The 21,750-nt window shown below is 39.3% G+C and overlaps 1 protein-coding gene across 1 annotated transcript in view; it reads right to left on the bottom strand.

Annotated features, from left to right (window-relative positions):
* gmds (GDP-mannose 4,6-dehydratase) overlaps positions 1-21,750 on the bottom strand; it is a 271,469-nt gene that overhangs the window by 12,590 nt on the left and 237,129 nt on the right. The window lies entirely within an intron of this gene.

The raw sequence follows: 21,750 nt of genomic DNA, 5'->3' as shown, positions 1-21,750 counted from the left end.
AAGGTCTTATTATAGGTGAAATGTCTCAACTCTGGCCACAAGGAACCACTGAACAAATACCACCTGGTTCCAAACAAGTGCTTAAATAGTTGTGAGCACTTTCTAAGGAGGTTGTGTTCAGAAGCTGGTCAAACAGAGTCAGACCAGTCCGCCTGTTTATCTTGTATTGCACAATGCAACAGAAATTCGCTGTAAATTTAGTACTCATACGAGTCAGTGGCACAAACTTGGGGCCAAAGTAATTGGCTTTAACTTCAGTTTTTTATTAGATCAGATTTAATTAAATGTTTTATGATTTAAAAGGCAAAGCATGGAGGCCTCAGTCCTCGATGTGGTCCCGGCCTCAGGACCTTTGCCTTGGGTCTTCGTCCTCTCTCTCAACCCCATTTCCTGTCAGCCTACTGTGAAATAAAGGCCACTAAAACTAAAAAAAGCAAGGTATATAATAAACTGTAATTTAGGTGCAACGTTCCAAACCTACTCATAAGCCCTCAACAGGAAACCAATTCAAAAAGGCAGCTGATGCAAGGATACTAGAGCAGTTCCCATGTCAAGTCTGTATTTCTATAAAGACCGAATATTACAAGTAAAGAGAGTGGGAAAAAAAAAAAAAATCCCAAACTGCGTTACATAAGCCAGAACAACAACAGAAGCAGTTGTGCCCTGTTCTGTATTCATCCTTCTTGTCAGTTGCATTGACAAACCACTGAAATCTCCATCTAAGCTCAGCATCTGTTGAAATCAGACTCCTGTCCTCTAAGTCTGTCTGCTTAGCACACAACCACACAGTTCAGCATTCAGGAAGTTAATCCTGCATCTGGTCTTTGTCAGACAGGATTTCTACAGGTGACGGACAGTCTCTTCGTGGCAGACCTGCCTGCGGAGAGTCGCTCTGCGAGAGAAAAGCTGACTCCGAGCTGCTAACGAGAGTGTTCTGCGGCCGAGTGAACTCTCCCCAAACAGAGCATGTAGCGAATAATTCAACATGAACCACTAACAGATGCGGGCACATTATGATCTTCATATGGATCCAATTTGGAAACAAACCCAATGCTTTTTTTTTTTTTTTTGCATCCAGTTTAAAGCAGCCAGCGAGTCAGAATATGGAGAAGTGACAGCAACAAAAACTTCAGCACAAAGTGAAACGGTGAAAATAGGAATGGGTGCGGAGGGAATTAATGTGCATGTTGCTCATTTTTTAAAGAGGAAATGTTGCTAAATTCTGTAAATGTTCCATATGTGAGACTAAAATTAGGACAGAGAGCGAGCATCCAGGGCTTTCCGACTGGCATCAGGTAAAAAGCATGAAACAATATTTGCTTTCGAAGAAACAGGAGACATCGGCACCTTGCAGCATGAAGGTTCCAGGTTTGAATCCCGGCTTGCTGTCTTTCTGCATGGGGTTGCATGTTCTCCCTGGCTTCCTCCCAAAAATTAGCTTCCTTGTTCTTATTAAATTGCCCTTACAGGTGAAAGATCCTTTCTTTTTTTGCCAGGATGTGTAGAGTTGTCTGAACTATATTGTAAAAGAACATTTTTTCACAATTTCTTTTTGTAATATATTTTTTAAAAGAACTCAGTTTTATACACTGGAACGCGCAATCTTTATTCACGATGGCAAAACTTTTTCATCACCAGCATCCGCAAGTATGCATCTTACCATTTCCCGTATCTCCTTGCTTAAAGGTTCCCTGATACCATCAATTTCAATAAAGATGAGAAGCCATAAAAAAAAAAAAAAATCCACAGAAATGTGGAGGTGAGAGACAAATAGAGAGCGATCATGGTCCATAAAGCACAGAAGCAGTAAAAAGGCCCTTAGAGCAGGCATTTAACGCAAAGGAATTCTGGTATCACTGCAAGGCCTTTCAATAAATCACAGAGCGCACAGGGGCTGACCTCAGAACGTATCGGGGCACACACACAAACATGTCGCCGTATGTGAACACACACACACACACACACACACACACACACACCAGCATAGGTGGGAAAATGTCCCTAAACTGCAGTTATTTTTTTTTCCTCCTTACTGCAACCCTTCCCACTTATGGGAGACGGATCACAGATTCTGCAGAAAGCCACTCTTTCTTCTGCCTGTCTCTGAGGGCTGCATGCTGGGAGAGTGAATGATGTGGTTTTTGAAGTCCAATGGTGTCTCTGGTATTTGTACAGTAGTGGACGTGAGGCTGCAAATACACAGACTTCAAAGGAAATCAGATAAAGGATGCTGTGAGAGTCTGGAGCCCACGGTCCCTGCGTGTCCCCCTGCAGACCCAGCTGTTCCAACCAGACCCACATGTTCCCATCTTTGACCTTGCCTGGACAAGGATAAAAGAACTCAACCCCGATCCTGTGCTTTTTATAACCGCGAGGAAAAAAAAAAAAAAAAAAAACGGCACGAATGACGAGGTGGTAAAGACGGGACAAAGAGGAAAAGCAGGTCCGACGTTCCGTTCTGTCTGCAGGAACGTGGCAGCCGCACGTGTTCTTGGTGCCAACAGGTGTGTGAGCCCATACCTGTGTGCAGGTGTGGACACATTCGCAGCAAACAGAGAGGACCTCATCAATCCGTGGCGGGCTCGAACGTACAGTCGCAAATCTGTCACTGGTCAATTTCTAACACACCTCCGCCTGCATCACCTCAACTTATCACTTCCTTTACAGCACAAAAGGCCCTCAGTTTCAGCTGGAAGGAAGTGAAGACTGAGGGAGAGACCTGAAACCAGAGACTTGGTGCTGAAGCGCGTCACAGTAGATGTCTTTAAAGTAACATTTCTCAATATAATGATATCCTCATCATAATCTAATGTGATGTTTCAAATACCATTGTAATTACCCATGATTCTTAGGGAAAATATTAGTTTAAGTTCCTAAAATGTGAACAAACCTTCTAATTGGCAAAATATTAATCTTATTTGTTTTATAGATTTATCACAGCCTAATGCAAGAAATGTTTTCATTTATTTATCACGCTCTAACCAAGACGATATTACAACTATATCTTTAAAGAATATTTAAAGATGTAGTTCTAATATCAAGCTGTTTAGAGATGAATTTCAAAGCAGATCTGACCCTACGGCTCCTTCTCGGACTCATCAGGTTGGAGTCAGTTTTTCCAGGTTTTATGATTGATGTAATCTTTTAAATTGAACATTTGTTATTTTCTTTCCTTTTATTTTTTTACCCTTGTTTGTAGCACTTTGACACACTTAAAGTACACTATAAATGATATTCATAATTGGTATCAATGTTATTCCATCCATCCATTTTCTCAACCCACTTATCGCGTGGAGACTGGTGCCTATCTCCAGTGGTCAATGAGTGAGAGGCAGGTAGACCCTTGACAGATCTGTGTTTTTTTTTTTTTTTAATAGTCATTATCATTATTACCTCCAATGACCAGAGGGAGGTTCACATTTGACATGGGCACTGTCATTGATAGACAAACCGGTGGAATAATGATAAATTGGGGTAAATCTGATTTGTCAGCTGTAATATTTTCTTATTAAACTCAGAAATAAAATAAAAGGCTTGTCCTCCGTTTTGTCGTTATGACAACATGCCCACTTATTGTGCCGCTATTTTTTCCTACCCCCGCAATTTAGCGGTCCTTATGTGGAATCTTTGAAGATCAGGCAAAACATACATAATAAATATAATATGAAACTTTCAGTATCTGGTGAAAGTCCCGAATTTTTCATACGAGGGTCCAATGAAATTTGACGCAGCAAATAATTGCAATACAGATATAAAGGATTTACTGGTCACATGATATAATGGGTAACGATTGTTTGAGAACCTCAAACTAAGTTGAAACAAACCACAGAAAACCTCCTTATCAGAGTGGAAAATATAGCATCATCCTGGACCTTCCTTTGACCCTCTTCTTTTGTCTTGTTATCAGTATTAATATTTCAGTTACTAATACTGTATAAATAAAACTGTATTTATCTTGAATAAAACTATATTTATCATATTAGTTTATACAATATTACATATTACACATATTGCTAAGGAAAAATAAAGGAATTAATTAACCCAAACACCACCACCCACAATTATGGTTATGATGGCAGGAGAGACAATGTGTTCTTCCTGACATGGCTCCAACACAACTAAGGTATACTTGGACCAAGCTTTCAGTTTAGTTTTAAATGTTTATTTACTGCTTTAACTGTAGATATGGACACGTTTAGTTGAGAAAGTATTACCCTGAATGATTTCTTGAATTATGAAGACCAATGAACAATTATCTTAATTGAATGACATGTTCTCTCATCTTTCTAGTCTTCAAGCTTCACTGTTATAAACCCCAGGAAAGCAAAAAGTTTAAAAAAAGAAAATAATAAAAAAAGTTTTAAACCAGGAGTGACAAAATTGTCAAGTCAAAAGTGTGTGTTTTTGGGGGGTGAAGAGCAAGAAATAGAGATCAGAAAAAAACATCTAATATAATATAATATAATAGATAATTGGGTTTCATGAAAATCATTATATTTTGAGGAGTTTGCTTAATGTTAAGACGAAGCTTCATATGTTTGTTATTTAAGGAAGTTTGTCTCGTTGCTGCTTTTCATTTACCTATATTTAGTGAATTTTTTTTTGTCGTTTGTCATCTCGGTTCAATAAGAAATAGAATTATCTTTCCAACACCATGGAAAATAGTTTTTCTTCCTACATTTTGTTCTTTTTGTTTTTAAGTTCTTTATCTGTCTTGAATGTTGGGCTTCCTGCCTCCGACAGTCACGTCTCATTTCCTCGAAGCTGCTGCTTTCTCTAACGGATGAATAGTCTTAGATAATCATATGATCAGTTTTTGTTATCGCAAGCTGAATATAGCAAATATGAAAATATACACACTGACAGCTAAAACCAGACATTTACACTCAATGTATGAAAACAAACATAACGTTCACTGCATGTAAATTCGGAAGTTTCCATGCACTGAGATTATTGTTTAAGCATTTTAGAAAAGACCGAGCATGATTTCACTGTCTTCTAAGCTCCTGATTGGTTAATTCTCAACATTTGAGGTACACCTGCAGATGTGTTTTAAGGCAACACGGCAAATAAAATTATTGTGTGACATCATTAAAAAGATGAAAAACTGGCAAGATATCAGAAGGAGAATTGTGGACACCCGTAAGTGTGGTTCATCCTAGTTTGCAATTTCCACATGCCTGAAGAGGCCGCATGCATCTGTTCAAACAACTATGTGCAAGCATACAGCATGGGAAAGTCCAACCATTCTACCATTCTAGAAAGACTGATTCTGCTGCCGAGAAATGAACGCGTTTTGCCGCTAAAGGTGCTCATCCACCCCAGAAAAATGCAAAAGACCATGTGAAGAGGCTGGCTGGTGAAGATAACGGTGTGTTATTAACCACATAGAAACAAGTTATTACTGAAGGAGGGACGGATGCACTTCCCAAAGCAGTTAAGTAATGACTCTATGCGTACCCCACCTTAGTTAGCAAACAGCTTAAGGGTAGCAAAGTCAATGGTTTGGAGTGGTCATCACGAAGCTCTTCTGATCTTAATCCCATCCTAAATTTGTGGGCGGAGTTGAAAAGGTGAGTACAAGCAAAGGAGCTCACATACCCTGACTGAGTTACAGCAGTTCTGCCAGGAGGATTGAGACAAACATCCAGCTAACTGCTGTGAGAAGCTCGTGGATGGGTGCCTAAAATGTTTGAAAAGGCTGTCATACCTTACGGCAAGGAAACGTATGAACATTTCTGACTGAACTTTAAACAAAGTAAGAAAACTAATCAACAAGCCAATAGGTACGAAAAATAAATGAATGAAAAAATATTTATTCTTATATTTTGTATTTCTAATAAAGTTGCTTTTAAGCATAAAACAAGGAGTGTAAGTGATATTGTAAGAGTTTGTGCTGTGTCAGCCTACACATTAAAACCTGAAGGCATAATAGACAATTAGGCTATTCAGCACCAACTCCAGTATAAGTATCTTAACTAAACATATTTTGCATTTAACGTGTTTTAGGTAGGTTGAAACGAAGACCTGACCATTTGACTTCTGGCTCCCTTGGCAACACAAATCAGGGGACTTTCTTGTCTATCGTTTCATCAAGCTAATAAAGCATTAGTGTTGTAAATGAATAGCGAGCCGCGGGGTCTTTGGGAATTCAAGACAGTTATTAGCCACTCCCAGCTTCATGCCAAAAGGTCGGGTCCAGCGTGTCTCTTTCTGTCCGCGTGTTTGTGCGTCCGTGTGTGTGAGAAAGAGCTGCGAGAGTTACAGCTCAGGTTTCCTTCCCTGGCTCCCCATGCAGCTTGGCCTCCGCACAATGTGCTAAGTGACCTCTAAGGGGTGGCCCTGTCACCCTGATGGGTATGCGCCCTGCTCACATGACCACGCTCACACACGCAGAGAAAATATGTAAAAGCTGTATAATTAAAACATTTAAGTCAAAGGAAGCAAGCGTTTTACCTCTATTACTTCTCCATATTCTCTTGTTTTGACCCTCTATAAAAAAAAACCAAAAAACAAAAAAAACAAGCAACAACCATATTGCACACGCAGGCCCTAGATGGTGGTAACATCTATCCAGGGACCAAGAGTTGTTTAAAAAAAATACACAAATACAATTTTTTGGCCTATCTTTGGTGTTTTTTTTTTTAGGTCTTTTGACCCTTTTTTGTAAAATTTTGGCAAGGTATTAGGTCCAGTCAACATTTCTGGAAAATTTGTACAGCAATGATGAAAAGATGAAGCTAGCAAAATGTAAAAAAAAAAAAATAATGATGAAAACAAAAAAAAAACCAAGACTTGCACAAGATCAATACACACAATGATAAATATAAAAAAAGCAAAAGCTTTTTGCACATTATATTTATAAAAAAAAAAAGTGCTACAAATCTTCACCAGGCTCAAAAAAGGCCCCATTTTTGATTGATTAAAACATATTTGAGGGAGGACAGTGCATGAAAATGAGGAAAAGAAACTACTGCTGTGCAACATGTTCTGTGGCCAGGGCTAGATTCTCCGCAGCAACTCGGTACAGACAAGGTTTGACGTGAAAAAGCCAAAAACTCGCGCTCAGAAACCCCTCGCTCTCCGTCTGTCTGTCCTCATGGCTTGGCCGTGTTGACTGCTCTCCATCAGTGCTCATTAAAATTCCAGGGGTAGCCGTGTGATAAATATTTACGCGGCTGAGGACACACTCCTAACACACTCCAAACACACTGGAGTGGCTGGATCTGACTGCCGATAGTGTTAAGTGCCCAGAGGCTCTGGCGGAGAGAGATCCCCGCCGCCTGTCGCGTGGTTGTGTACGCGAGGCGTTTACTGTCAAGATAACTAGAGGGAGGGCAACGATTTATGAGCATTAACAGGGGCTGAAAAGTGTGTTTCTGTCTTCCGTGTGAAGTTTATGGAAATGAAAAGGAAAACGCAGCGTGTTTGCACATCTGGATCTGAATGCATTCTGCAGAGACACACACACACACACACACACACACACACACACACACACACACACACACACACACACACACACGATGTAACCACAGTAAAGCTGGACTCCTCACTACTGTTCCACAGAGCTGTTGCTGACTCCCCCTTTCCTCCCCCTCCGTATTCTATTATTCCCGCGGACGGGAAACGGATCATAATTCCTGGAGTCAGCAGAAAGCTGCAGACTGAGAGATGGAGCGAGGGAGGGAAACGAAGGGGGGCACATGGGAGGTGGGGGGGGGGGGTGGCGAGAGTGGCAGGGGGGGGGCTCAGGTGAATGTTCACTTCCACCGAGGTCAATCTGAAGCTGCGCAGTTAAGTAATTTCCAGTGAAAAGTGAAATGTGTGTTTAGTCTGTTTGTGTAATTGGATAATAAAGTTTGGCTGAAGCAGTGCTTTGTGCAGCAGGACGTGTGTGTGTGTGTGCGTGCGCTGTGGGCATTCTGCAATTCTACGAGCCTCTGGGTGTTTCATGTTTCCGAAGACATCAAAGGCCAACTTAACTTTCTTTCTATAAACAGGTTTTAAACAAAGTTCTTTCTTACAATCACACCACCAGACGACGAGAGTGAGAGACCCAGCGAGAGAGGAAAACGTCCTCCAGCCTTATCTTAATTGTTGTGTAATCTTAGTAAAACACTGAGGGGTTATGACACCCAGACTCACTGTTCTCACACAGATAAATGCTATTAAAGCGCCTCGTATATAAAACTGTGCAAAGGTTATTTGGGAAAATTTGCCTTTTTTACATGGCACAATAAATATGGCAAGAAATGCATCGTGAATGATATTGTTAGGGTCCTTAAATTTCTTTGAATTTTCTTTCGTTGCATGTGCAAGGAAGGAGGAAGACGAGCGACTGAGTGGCGTGAGAGCAATTATGCAACCCTGATGTGACTGAAAACCCTGTTTATTTATAGGATCGATATCAGGAGTGAAAATATTAAATCAAAGACTTAACTCTCGTCCTTCTGTTGAGCATAAGTTTTCAAGTAGGCTTTTTAGGAGCCACCTTTAATGGAGCAAAAATCCTAAATGCTGTTTGTCAAACTGTGCAATCCTTGGAAATTATTTTTATAGATTCAGTGAAAGAACAGCTACCAGTTGTACTTCTGATGTGGTGATGATAAAAACATAACTGATTACGTCTGAACTTTTATTAGTTATTGGTGAACAACATACAGTTTAAAAAGTCACAAGCATGCATATCCTCAAGCAATATAAAATGTGACAAAAATCTACAGTTTTATCTACAGTGCAAAAAACACCAAAACAAAAAAAAAAAGACCTCAATGTCCACTTTTGCGCTTGTTAATGCATTTATTGCCTTTTGCAGCCAGCATGCATGTCTTTATCTTTGCTTTTAGCAGTAGAGCTTAAAGTGCCGATTCAGTGTTGGAGTTTTCCCCCAAGGTTTTGCAGGATTTTCCTGCCCAGCGCTGCAGATGAAAATAGTGGTTCTGCTTTTCAGGATTTTGTTTTCAAAACAGACCAAATTATCATCAAAGCTGTGCTTCATTTTGCAAACTGTTTGATTGTGTAGCACAAACCAACTATTCTGGGTACCTATTTCTTTGGTGAAACTAGGTAAAAAAGGATTTGATACATGTGTATATGCAAGCATTTCTGCAAAGAACTGAAGTGTTTTCATTTTTGCACAAGTTTAGCTATTCGAGTGATTTAAAACCTATGACTATCTGCCAAGTGCTTCTTTCTGATAAGAGGTTCATTTGGAGTATTATTCAGGGTTTATGACAAAGTAAAGTCAAAATCTGGAGTTAAACTTGCAAAGAACAAAAAACGTAATAAGCAGGTTGTAAAAGCATACACACCATTAAACTAAAACTATGTTAAAGCTCCCTTGGATTACATTTTTTATTCAGTCTTCTTTAGTAGCCGTCTATCCCTAAACCACAAATCACCAGACTCTGCCTTGCAAAAGTTATTTCATATTTTTGTGCAAATATCTCTTCTCCATAGCCGTCTTCAGGTCAGAATTTCTGTCATACTTATTCTGAAATCTTCCAAGGCCATTCTAAAGTCAGAATCTTCTATTGGTTAAGACTTTGTTTTGCAGGTTTGACTGTATGCTTGGCATTACTGTAATATTGAAACAGAAAACTCACTTTCATCCTCAGCTTAACAGCAGACACAAGAAAATTTGGGGACAAACCGACCATTATTTGGGAATGTTCATAATGTCATCCACCTTAAAAAAAAAACATTTCTATGTGAAGTTAAGCATCCTCAGAGTATGATCCTGCCACCACCGTGCTTTATTGTGGCCATTGTGTTTAGTGTGGTACGGCCTTTTTGCTGATGCTAAGTGATGTTTTTGGCTAACTTCATTTTTGGACCTGTGACTTAAAAAGTTAAAGTTTGGTTTTATAACAACAACAGATTCTTTCAAAAAAGTACACAGAGAGCCCTTACCCTTCAGCAAACTATGAAGGGTGTAAGTGAGCAAAGTGATATATCCCACTATATCAACTGAACTTTTTTTAAGTTATTTTTTTTTCATGAGATTCTCAATAACTGACTGCAGGTGTTACATCTAAATGCCCAAATTGGGCATTAAAAGGAAACTTCAATAAATCCTTACGCGAACACACTATGCGATCTTTTTAAAATAAATGTTTACATTTCCTCCTTCATAGATTTGGGGTATAAACTTAAATTGTGGGGGATAAATGTCACATTGGAGGTGGAAAAAAATTAAACGATTAATCATGATCAGATTATTTTTTACAATATGTCACAAAAATCTGCCTTTTTACCACTTTCAAAACCACCGCAATACTAGTTTTCTCTGAGCTTTTGTAGCCACTTTGATTCAACACAATTTAGATGAACTGCACAGTAGAAAGCAACTGAATCAAACACATGCCATATTGCTGCATAGACTGAATTTAAGAAAAAGAAATGAAGTGAAAATCAGTAAACAATATGCCGCATGTACAAGAAGGGCAAACAGGGGGAAGACACAGACTTGATCCGGGATGTTTGTATTTATCTGTGGCTTACGAGGAGACAGAAATAGAGGCGAAAGACCAGCGATGGTGGTATTAGAGGCTGTTGGAGGACATGTAGTGTAGACAGGGAAACAGTACTCTGTAAGCCACATCTCATCCAGAATGGAGTTTCCTCTGCAAGCAACATTCCTCGTCTTATCAGCCCCAATAATCAGCCGTTCTCATCGTGCCCAAACAGGGAGAGGAGCCAAACCTGAGAGAGAGAGAGAGAGTGTGAAGTCTCTTCTCGGATTGCTCTCCAGCTCCTAGCTCCCTCTGTCTGTTGGCGTGTGATGGGGTGATAAGACGAGGAGGAAAACAGCAAACTTTCTGCCACTCAAAGGAAGTGACTGCTCAAACCGGCACACTGAGCATGCTCCAAAATCCACAAAAAAAAAAAAAAAATGCGTGTAGAGGCGAGTAACAGAGGAAGAACACTAAAATTGTTTTGATCTAGAACTTGTTAAAACTGACAGTGTGTATCTGCTACCACACGGGGTCTCGCGCTAACACAGGAAGAACAAAATTGTTTCAAGCTATGATATATACATTAAAAATGAAAGTGGATATTTTCTTCACACTCCTTACATAAAACGTTTTTTGTTGTCATGCGATAATAATTAATTTTCTTACTCTTACAGGCATTTAAAAAACTTTATGCAAGCACATAGTTTGTTTTTACATTTGCCATTTACATTTTTTTCTTATTTTAGCTGGCATTGTGAGGATCAGAAACAAATTGAATTTAGCTGTATTTGTGATGCCATTTCTCATATTAACACAGTATGAAGAGAAACAGCAGCCAATTATACTAAAAATTACTGTTTACATAAATTAATGACAGCCTCATGAAGTCCGAGAAACACACTAGACTAGACAGGCCCGGGATCAATTTATTGCAAGATCTATGAGACAGTAAGGTCATAAAACTGTATCCCTTTGAATGATTTGAGGAATTTGATTTGTCATCTCAAAAAAGAATCAGTACAGCACGAGTGAAAACCAACTGAGACGACTTGAGACTGGGTCAGTGGTTCACTTTCTAGTGTCACAATGGGTCTAAACATACAGCCAGACATGGAAAGAGATCTTTTAGATAATTTTCTCAATGTCCCACTCAAAGTCCTAATCTAAATAGAATATACATTTTTTTAACAGACCTGGAAGCTGTAATTGCAGTAAAGAATGGTTTACAAAATATGACTCACGTCAACTGCATAAATATGTACACCATGCTTTCCAAAATCTTGTTTGTAATACAATGTTAAAAATTTATAGCATTTTCCTTCCACTTTGCAATGCTGCACTATTTTGTGACAGGAACATAACAGTCATTGACATTCTCTGGTGATCTGTGGGGGGGAAATTTAACACGGTACAATATCTAAGTTAGTATGACGGAAAATTGTACACAAAACTATGTCATTTGGTGGTGCATGGAATAAACACAAAACTGAATTAACCAAATTGTTACGATAGAATAAATTAAACTCAAAAGCATTTTTAATCTTTTTCCATGCTTCTTTCAAAATTTCTGTATCAATATTCTGCTGGACTCTTCGTATTAGAACCTGGTTGTCATGGTTGGTTTACTGGTAGTTCCTAGAGTTTCTAAAAGTAGAATGGGAGGCAGATCTTTTAGCTATCAGGCTCCTCTACTGTGGAACCAACTCCCAGTTTTGAACCGTGAGGCCGACACTCCTGTCTACCTTTAAGACTAGGCTTAAAACTTTCCTTTATGACAAAGCTTATACTTAGAGTGGCTTATGTTACCCTGAACTATCACTTTAGTTATACTGCTATGGGCTTAAGCTGCTGGAGGACATCAGGGTCTATTTCTCTCACTCTGCTGAGTTATCCTACTGTTCTCCAATTTGCATTATTTCAAATTTGAATTTCAAATTTGAACTTTTTGTTCTCTCTGTCTTTTTTTTCTCTTGGGTACACCTGGTCTGGGGTTCTGTTAGCTGTGGCATCATCCATGGGAGGCAAATCATACACTATTACCATATAACATAAAAATGATTCCTTGATGAATGTGTGCTTCTGTATGTTTTATGTCTCTTCTCTGTCTTCTCTAACCCCCAGTTGACCGTTCACACTGAGCCTGGTTCTGCTGGAGGTTTTTCTCCCTGTGAAAATAGAGTTTTTCTCTCCACTGTCGCCTCATGCATGCTTGGCATCGACAATGCAGGTGACTGTCCACTGTGGCTCTACGCTCTTCATGAGGAGTGAATGCTGCTTGTCAAGACTTGATGCAATCTGCTAGGTTTCCTTAGATGGGAAACTTTTTGACCAATCTGTCTTGACAATTTGATTAAATTTGACTTTGTACAGTACCTTGAGATGGCATGTGTTGTGAATCAGTGCTATATAAATAAAAGTTAATTGAATCTGTAAAATGTTCATATAGTTTTGTCTGAATATAGAGTTATTCATGTATTTTGTTATATACTGTAGCCATCTATTTCTTTTCAGTTAAATTTTTCTCAGTATTTCAATTAGTCAATATTAGGCAATAATTGTATCTGTGTCTTTATGTTTTATGATTTCTGTGTTTATCTTATAGCCTCCCTCAATAGTCCAAGTTCAGCTGCATCACATTTATTTAATGACGCTCACGTGTTTATTGTACCTCTGAGTAAATACGCTCTCCATTTCATTTACTATAATCATCTGTTGTTCCTGTTATGTTTCCTGTTGTTCCTCTAATGGATTTAGAGTCCCCCCTGTTTTTTTTTCCCTCCCTGCTGGAGGATTTGGACTTTCTGTTTTATCAAACTTCCTGTTTTACGTGCTTTGGCCTGCCTCCTGCATGTGTTAGGGTCCATTCCAAAAACAAAACTTTATTGTAGCTGTACCGCAGCAGATACAGAGAACCTTCTTCGGTTTGAAGGCAGTCATGTCAGTGCTATGCTCTTTGCAATTACAAATACATTTTCCAGCTACTTTTCTCATTCTGGAGGTGCTCTTCTACAAGTTCTATACATTAGATGCATGCAACTGATTTCAGTTTCTTATTACCAAACCCCTTTCAGTCATGGTTGGTTTACTGGGGCCCTAGAATAACACTTCCCTAGGCCTGGAATTAAACTCCATACCCAAGTACAATGCCACCATGACAATAAACCACCATTCTATCCCATGTCAGAGGGACGCTGACGTCCTTGTGAGAGAGTATTTTTTGCTTTTACTTTTCCATGTCATTGCAGAGGTTCACACACACAGGGGGAAACACTTTTTCAATTCAAGTTCAATTTAACTCAATTGTACCATCAAACTGAGACAGCCATTTTAATAAATCTGGCTAAATAATGTTTTTGTCACATTGTTTTGTGTTTGCAAACTTGATCTGCACCCCAGTATTATTGCAAAACACATGTTTGTGCCGTTTAGTCTTGGTCTCAAATCCTTAAAGACCAAGACCGCAAATTAAACAAAAAAATGCAAATAAGAACAAATGGAAACATTTAGAGTAATAAACATTTCAAGAACTGGAACGTTTTCAAGGAGACATGTCATGTTTTTTGGTTCTTCCTTTTCACTGTGAAATCATTCACTTGTTGGGTATATAAAGTGGAACTACAATGCTTTGGTCTGAATTCCTTGTTAACTTACCTCACATTTCCCCTCTTTATCCCTGTTCTGAGATGTGACTAAGAACTTGTTTCGGTGCGGTCTCTTTAAATCGGAAGAAGGCTGTTCACATACCCCCACCCAACCCCCCCCTCCAGGTCGCAAAGCGTTCTTCTCCACCCCGATCCGCCATTTTTGCAGTATCACGGGGGACGGTGTAATGAACAGCGGAACATTTTGACTCATCCACTTGTAGCTTCAGTATCCTTCAGCTTGGACTACTATCCAAGATCCATCCATTCATCCATTTTTTGACCCCCTTAATCCCTCACGGGGTCGCAGAGGTTGCTGGTACCCATCTCCACCGTTCACTGGGTGAGAGGCGGTGTATAACCTCGACAGGTCACCAGTCTGTCACAGGGCCCAAGATCGTTCCGAGAAATAAAGATTGCGGATTCGTGAAATTGGAAAGCCGATAGTCCATGTCCATTAGGAGCAAATTGTTTTATGTAATTGTTAAAAAAATATAATTGAGAATAGAGAGAACTGAACAGGTTGAAAAATGTGCCCCAAAAATAACAAAGACATCTACGCAGCACCTGGACAGACAGATTACATTCAACTTTTCTGGTTTCCTAGAAACGGAAAGTACACAACAAAATATATCTAAAAAAACTAAATTTTCCTTGATATAGCCCTTTTCAAGACTTGGAAATTTGTTAAGAAGACAATGGTATCACATGCAAAATAAAAATTAAATTCAAGGTATAAATTATTATTTTAATTAGGTCCCATATTTAAGTATCCTCCGCTGCTCTTATTAGAGATGTTACCTTAATTATTTTGATGCACCTTACTAAATTTTTTTTATTTCATTTTGCAATTTCAAGAAGACTATAATGTAGATTTTTTTTTTCAAATTTACATGAAAACAGGAATTTTTTTGTAGCATGGAATATATAAAGTTGAAAGTGGTGCATATATATATATATATATATATATATATATATATATATATATATATATATATATATATATATATGTATGTGTGTGTGTGTGTGTGTGTGTGTGTGTGTGTGTGTGTGTGTGTGTGCATGTATTACATGTTGTGTGATGCTTCTTTAACTTAAGTAAGAAATTTGACTCTTGGGCCAATCGGTGCAATGAGGTGAGAGCTGGGAGAGAGTTTAAAATGACGGATGAAAGCAAATATAAATTGAGCAAGAGTGAGAATGAAGGAGAGTAAGGGAGGGAGTTTAGAGGAGACAGAGAAAGGAAAAGTAGTACAACAGAACTGCCTTAGGGATATGGGAATGTGAAGGTTCCTGAGTTCAAGAGAGATCGAAAGAGTGTGTATGTGTGCGTGTGTTTGCATGAGTGTGAATAGTGGGGCGACTGAGGAGAGCAACCATAGAATTAATTACCCAATCAAGATAACAAGCCAGGGAAAGACATTAGGGAGGTCACTGGACAATTAACCTCTTAGTTTAAATCACACACACACACACACACACACACACACACACACACACACACACACACACACATAGAATAACTATCAAAAAGTGAAGGAAGAAAAGGTGGCACAAAACAGCGCATAAAAATCCCTATTACTAATTGTAGGGTTTGCAGGGCTTTTATTTTGAAGCATTTCTTCTAACTTCATTGTTTATTTTTTTTTCTAAAGGTTGGGGGGCAGTTAAAGTCACTCTACCTGTCCTGTTCCAGAAACTTTGGCAAAGCCGCATTGTTTACAGTGGGATATTGAGTGAGGCGCGGGGCTCGAGTGGAGTGGAGTCGGATGTGGTTCACACATTCCACCAGAGACTCAGATTACACTGCAGGAAACACCGGCCCTGCAAGACACACACTGCCTGACTCTGTGATTTATAAACACACCGCTCTATGGGACACACAAACTCTCAGAGACGCACATTAAAATCTCGGCCGCTCACTCCGAGCCAATTTTGAAACTCGCTCTACAAGGAGCCTTTCTTTCCATTTCCTCAGTTGTGTCCGCCAACAGTAATAATGAAAAACTAGAATGCAGCTTAAGGATAAAAGTAAGAGTAGAAAGTATCCACAAACAAACTTCAACAGGTTTTTTTGTTAGTTTTTTTAGATGGCCTAACACAAAATAGCACATAATTGTGAAGTGGAAAGAAACATCTACATGGTTTTACTTTTTTTGTGTGAATAAAACTTGATACTGTCGTGCCCACTGGTATCCAACCTCTTTTGCTCTGACAACCCTAAACAAAATCCTATGCAAAAAATTGCCTATATTAGTAAAGCGAGTCCAACTGTACGTCATTTCTTCTCAGTGAAAACAAAACAACAAAGCTGTTCGGTGAATGGCTAAAAGGTTTCAGAGAACATTAGTGAACAAAGGGCACCATGAAGACCAAGACAAACAGCACACAGGTCAAGTTTAAGGTAAAACATTAAAGGTCTCAGTTACTCACTCGATCATCTGAAATGGAAAGAATATGGCACAACCACTAAGAGATGACTTTTCTTTTCACTGACAGGCCTGAGATCTACAGTAACTGTTGAGGAGCTGCAGCGATCTGTAGCTCAGGTGGGAGACTCTGTTGTGCACAATTCAAATCTGCTTAATTAGCTTCACTTAATTAGAATCTCTGCCCTATTGTACAGTAGGGATATGATTTATTATTAGCAGATCCATACACTAAGACGCCATTCTAACATTACAAAATATCCACAAATGTTTAGGTGGGTTTCACCTGTCAAAGTATCATCCCAATGAGTGCCAGGAACCCAAAGCTTTTCCAACAGAACAATAACATTGTAACCCCCCAGCAAGTCATTAGGGTTTATACATCCGATGCAGATGTTTCCTCTATGTTTTAGGAATACACAAATCTTGTTCACTCCACCCGTCTTGGAGATGAACATTCAATTAACCATCTATCTTCTAGAACTGCTGAACCCCGGTCAGAGTCGCAAATGAGCTGAAGCCTATGGTAGCAGTCAATGAATAAGTAGTAGGGGCTACCCTCAACAGGTCGGCAGTAACTCATAGAGGCAAAGAAGAAAGAAAGCCATACATGCACACACTTGCACTTTGGACAATTTAGAAGTGCCACCTAACTTCAGATGCATAGCAAAAACAAACCATGCTTGCATGGTAAGTGCATACATACTCTACAGCAGGGGTTCCCAAAGCGGAGGTCACTAGATGATTTGATGCTGATGTGCTAAAAACATGTATCAGAATTTAGTATTTCCTGCTCTTTAAAACTGATACCAGAGTATAGCTTTACACAATGCTCCACATTCCTTATTTTAACACAGGGGGAAGACTGCACTTTTTTTCTAGAGTTTTTAATTAATTTTACAACTTTAATGGTAATATTATTAATTTGTTTTCATAATTTCCAACCAAAAAAATCCACTCGCCAAAATCCACTCGGGGGTTGCCAGTCTCTGGTCCTGGGATTTTGGGGGTCACAGACTGAAAGGTTGGGGAGCCCCTGCTCTACAGGAGTATCTTAAAAGCAAATTTTGAATATCTAAAATAACTCAAAACTATCCCACCTGTTACAGGGAATGTTCGATTATTTATTTTTATACCATGCCATGTATTAAACAGTTACAATGCCTTGCAAATGTATTCATACACCTTAAACTTTTATACATTGTCACGATATAGATAAAAAAAGCAAGCAGGAAGCAGCACCATTCATTTCTGTTGGAAACGTAAGCACTGAAGTCAACACTGGAGTAAACATTCATGCTAGGAGGGTTAGCTACGGCAGCTAGGAGCACAAGGAGCAGAACCGAGCACCAAAATGGAAGAAACTTGGATTAATTGCGCGCAGAAGAGAAAACTGCCTTGTTCTAATCCTTGTGCTCCTTAGGTGCTGTAGCTACCTCTCCTAGCATGATTTTCTTCTTCAGACAGTGTTCAGCCTGACATAAGTGCTGTTTTTATCAGCGTGTATGCTTGACTTTTGAGTTAATTGAATGGACACAGCACTGACTGATCGTTTTAAGCCCAAAGACAATGTAAAACCCACCTAACTAAAAAAAAAAATAAAAAAATCCAAATCTCAACCTCTCTTGAACTCACGTTAAAAGCATATAACTATTAAACTCATAATAAGGAACATGCCATTAGCGCACAGCTGCACTGAAGCAAAGAAAAAACATTGCGCATACAGACTCCCCACAAGATGTGCAGTCAGGCAACCAAACAACGCACAAGATCACTAACAATCACGTTATCATTGCAAATGATGACTTTCCTTTTTTAATCAATAACCTCCACACGAGTTGAACATCAAACACAATATAACATTCCTTTCTCTCACGGAGTATCCACCTTTTATTCGAACGCGGAAGTAAATATAGGTCCAACTTCGTTTTTTTTCTGCTGCACTTCTGTTTCAGTGCTTCCCTTGGCCAACTACCATTAGTTTGACTGAACTGTCGCGGCAACATTTCCAAAAATTGCAGAGCAATTCAAGTGGCAGGTCAGTGCCAGACCCTCAAATTATTCATGACTGAGAGGATGATACGAAGAAGTGGCGTCATAGGACATTTTTAACTATAATGAATGGCAAATAAATACTTTATAGATATATTATCAATTAATCTGTAAACATTTTATAGCTTTTTCATGAGTGTTTATTATGCATTAAGGGCAGGCAAGACACAAAATTGACTGTTTTCTTGCCAAATAGTAATCTGTTCATCTGGTAATCTGTCCAGAAACCTATTACATCTAGAGTTACTTATTTTAAACATTTCAGACTAGGTTACTAACTTTTAAGCAGAAACTGGTCAGTTTTGTCTCTTGCTCGCCCTTAATCGATGTATAGTATAAAGTGTTTACAGATTAATTAATAACATATCGATAAAATGTTTATTAGCCATCTATAAGGGGAGCCTTAATGTAAAGTAGTACAGAGTAGAAAAGCCTAACCCTGTAGATCTGGTTGGTATTCGACCACACCGAGCTGTCACTTTACTGCGAAGCATCGCAGGATGGTCTACTGGCTCTTGGAGTAGCTGCCTCAGTTGTCGCCATCTTGCTTCCTGATAGTTCGACGATATTGCCGGCAGAAAGCACAACAATGTTTACGTCTGAGGATTGCGCCTAATGCAAAGTTCTTTTCAGGCTCAAAAAGGACAAAGTAAAGAATATCAGGACGCAAGTTTGCCGTCTGTTTTATTTGAAGATGAATATATGTTTTATATGCATTTTCTTTTCATGGTCAAAATATGTGACTTGGCATTACTATTGTTTTTTTTAATCACCTTTTGGTATACCTTTTTGCTTGTTTTATCTTACAACACAAAAATTTGAAAAGTTTGGAATGCATTTATATTCTGTCCCCTTGAGAGAACATCTTGGAGAACCACTGCTATTCCCAGCGGATTCTTACAGCACCAGGTCTTTGAAGTACATTTCTACCAACTTTGCACATCTATTAAGTGAAATCCTTGTCCATTCTTCTGTGACTTTGTCTGAGCTACTCCGTGAACATGCTTTGATCTAAACCAGTCTGTTGTAGCTCTGACTGCTTGTCTCGGTTCCTGGACACTTTGGAAGGTGAACAAATGTCAAGTCTTCTGTTCTGAATTTAGCTCCATCCTAATTCCCATCACCTCTGCCCAGCTTTGGGGATGGGATTCTCAGGGTGATATGCAGTCTTAGTTTTCTGCTGCACATAGCATTTTGTATCAGAGGGTAGGCCATTTCATAGGTTTGCAATACCCCTCCACTTTTTGGATGATGGATTTAACAGTGCTCAGAGAGATGTTTAGAGCATGGGACATTGTTTTGTAACATGATCCTGTTTTAAACTTCCCCAACAACTTTACCACTGACCTGCCAGGTGTGTTCCTTAGTTTCCATGATGCCATTTTGTTCACTGAACAAAGCTCTGAGGTTTTCAAAAGTGCACATCACACTTCCCTGTGACACTTAAACGTAAAGTCACTTTTACTTCAGACTGCTTATATAAGATACTGTCGACTTCAAACGACAATGCTAGCCCAAGCTGATTAATGTCTGTTATGGCCATGTCGATGAACCAGAAATGTATTCATTATAAATAATCCTAACCAGTAGCAGAAGCGCACCTTATCTACATTGATCCCTGCACTTTTTTACATTATTCATTTTTGAATAACATACGTTAAAGCTGCTTAGCAGAGACCTTTATATAATTAAATCCAGCTGGGACGAGGAGGCAAAGACACAAGCTGACAACTCACCTTTCTCTCCCTCACCCTGTTAACAAATCTCGTTTGCGCTCACATCCACCACTGCGTTTCCTCCTCATCTGGCAGGTTTCTCTCGTCAGGCCTCACTACGGCCAGCTGATAGCACAGGAATCTCATCCCAGGATCCTCGATGCCCGTTTATAATTACTATGGTAGACTGAAGCTGACAATTTACTATAAAAGGGGGCTAGAAGACAATTTTCTAATAAACCACAGACAGAACAAACATAACTGTGCTATGGTTCAAACTTTCAGAGGGTTGGAAAGCTTCCCAAAGCCTTAAAAAAAAAAACGAGATACTGCTCCGTTTCGGCTAGACGAGTCTTCCTGTCTCAACAACAACCTTCTTATCTGTTTGCCACCATCTTTATCAATACGTCGTTATGTTTGAACACCTTCGAATCCAAAGTGGCCACGTATCTCTGCTTTTCTCTGGGAGCAGTACCGGGTCAGACTTTGGGTTGGACTGCCGAGGGGCCCAGGGTGGTTCCGCTCTGACGGTAGGAGGAAACTCCTTCAGGAAATACCAGACTGCCAGACACACACACTCTCTCTCACACACACACAAACACACTCAAAATCCACAGTCTTTCTTTCTTTTCTAGTACAAGCAGACCTAAAGTCTTTGCATAAACTGTTCAGGTCAAAAGCCCTGCACTTTTTTTAGGCAGCGTTGCACTGAAACAAAAAGAAGTACACCGTGTGGTCTCATATCCACAGGTATGCCAGTGCGCAAGCTGAACCTGCGGGATTACACAAGCCAGAGTCTGGCTGGCAATCAGGCCTTTTTTTTATGGCATCAATTACAGCTAACTTAAACGAGTCAGCTCAATTAAACAATAAATCACTGCAGAGCCAGGTTTCTGCCCCTGAGAGCAGAACCTCTCCACCAAGTCTGCTAAAACATTGAAGGTGTCACGGAAATTAGCATGCAAAAAAAAAAATTTAACCCTTCTTAAGTGAATTTAGAAGCTGTTTAAAGCAGTATGCTACCACGGTGATATATGCCTGATTGCTAGACCGTTTTTACTCAAAATGAAACAAATATCAGCAGATTAAAGTTTAAAGGGAGGCATATTCGAAGGGTAGGGGGAAATGTCTCACTGGTACCCCCCGTCTGTTACACCTATGCTTCAGGTGCATCAGATTTCAGGAGGATTCTGAACAAATTAAGGAAATAAAGGATATAAATGCTGCCAAAAACCAATCACTTCTTCCTTCCTTGACATTATTTAAATCCTTATACGTTTGCAATGACGCAGGGATGGCAGCCTGTTTTGCATGCTTTTGATCGCTGATATTATTGACGCTCGGCTCCTCTTGAGGATGAAAGTTCTCTGCAGATAAGCAGTCATTTATTTTCATACCTTCTTAAAATATTATTGACCTAAATCTTATTGACATAAATAAAAGAAATAAAAGG

The sequence above is a fragment of the Fundulus heteroclitus genome, chromosome 9 (genome assembly GCF_011125445.2).
Source record: "Fundulus heteroclitus isolate FHET01 chromosome 9, MU-UCD_Fhet_4.1, whole genome shotgun sequence".
Lineage (NCBI taxonomy): Eukaryota > Metazoa > Chordata > Actinopteri > Cyprinodontiformes > Fundulidae > Fundulus > Fundulus heteroclitus.
This window is presented reverse-complemented; position numbering and strand designations above follow the sequence as displayed.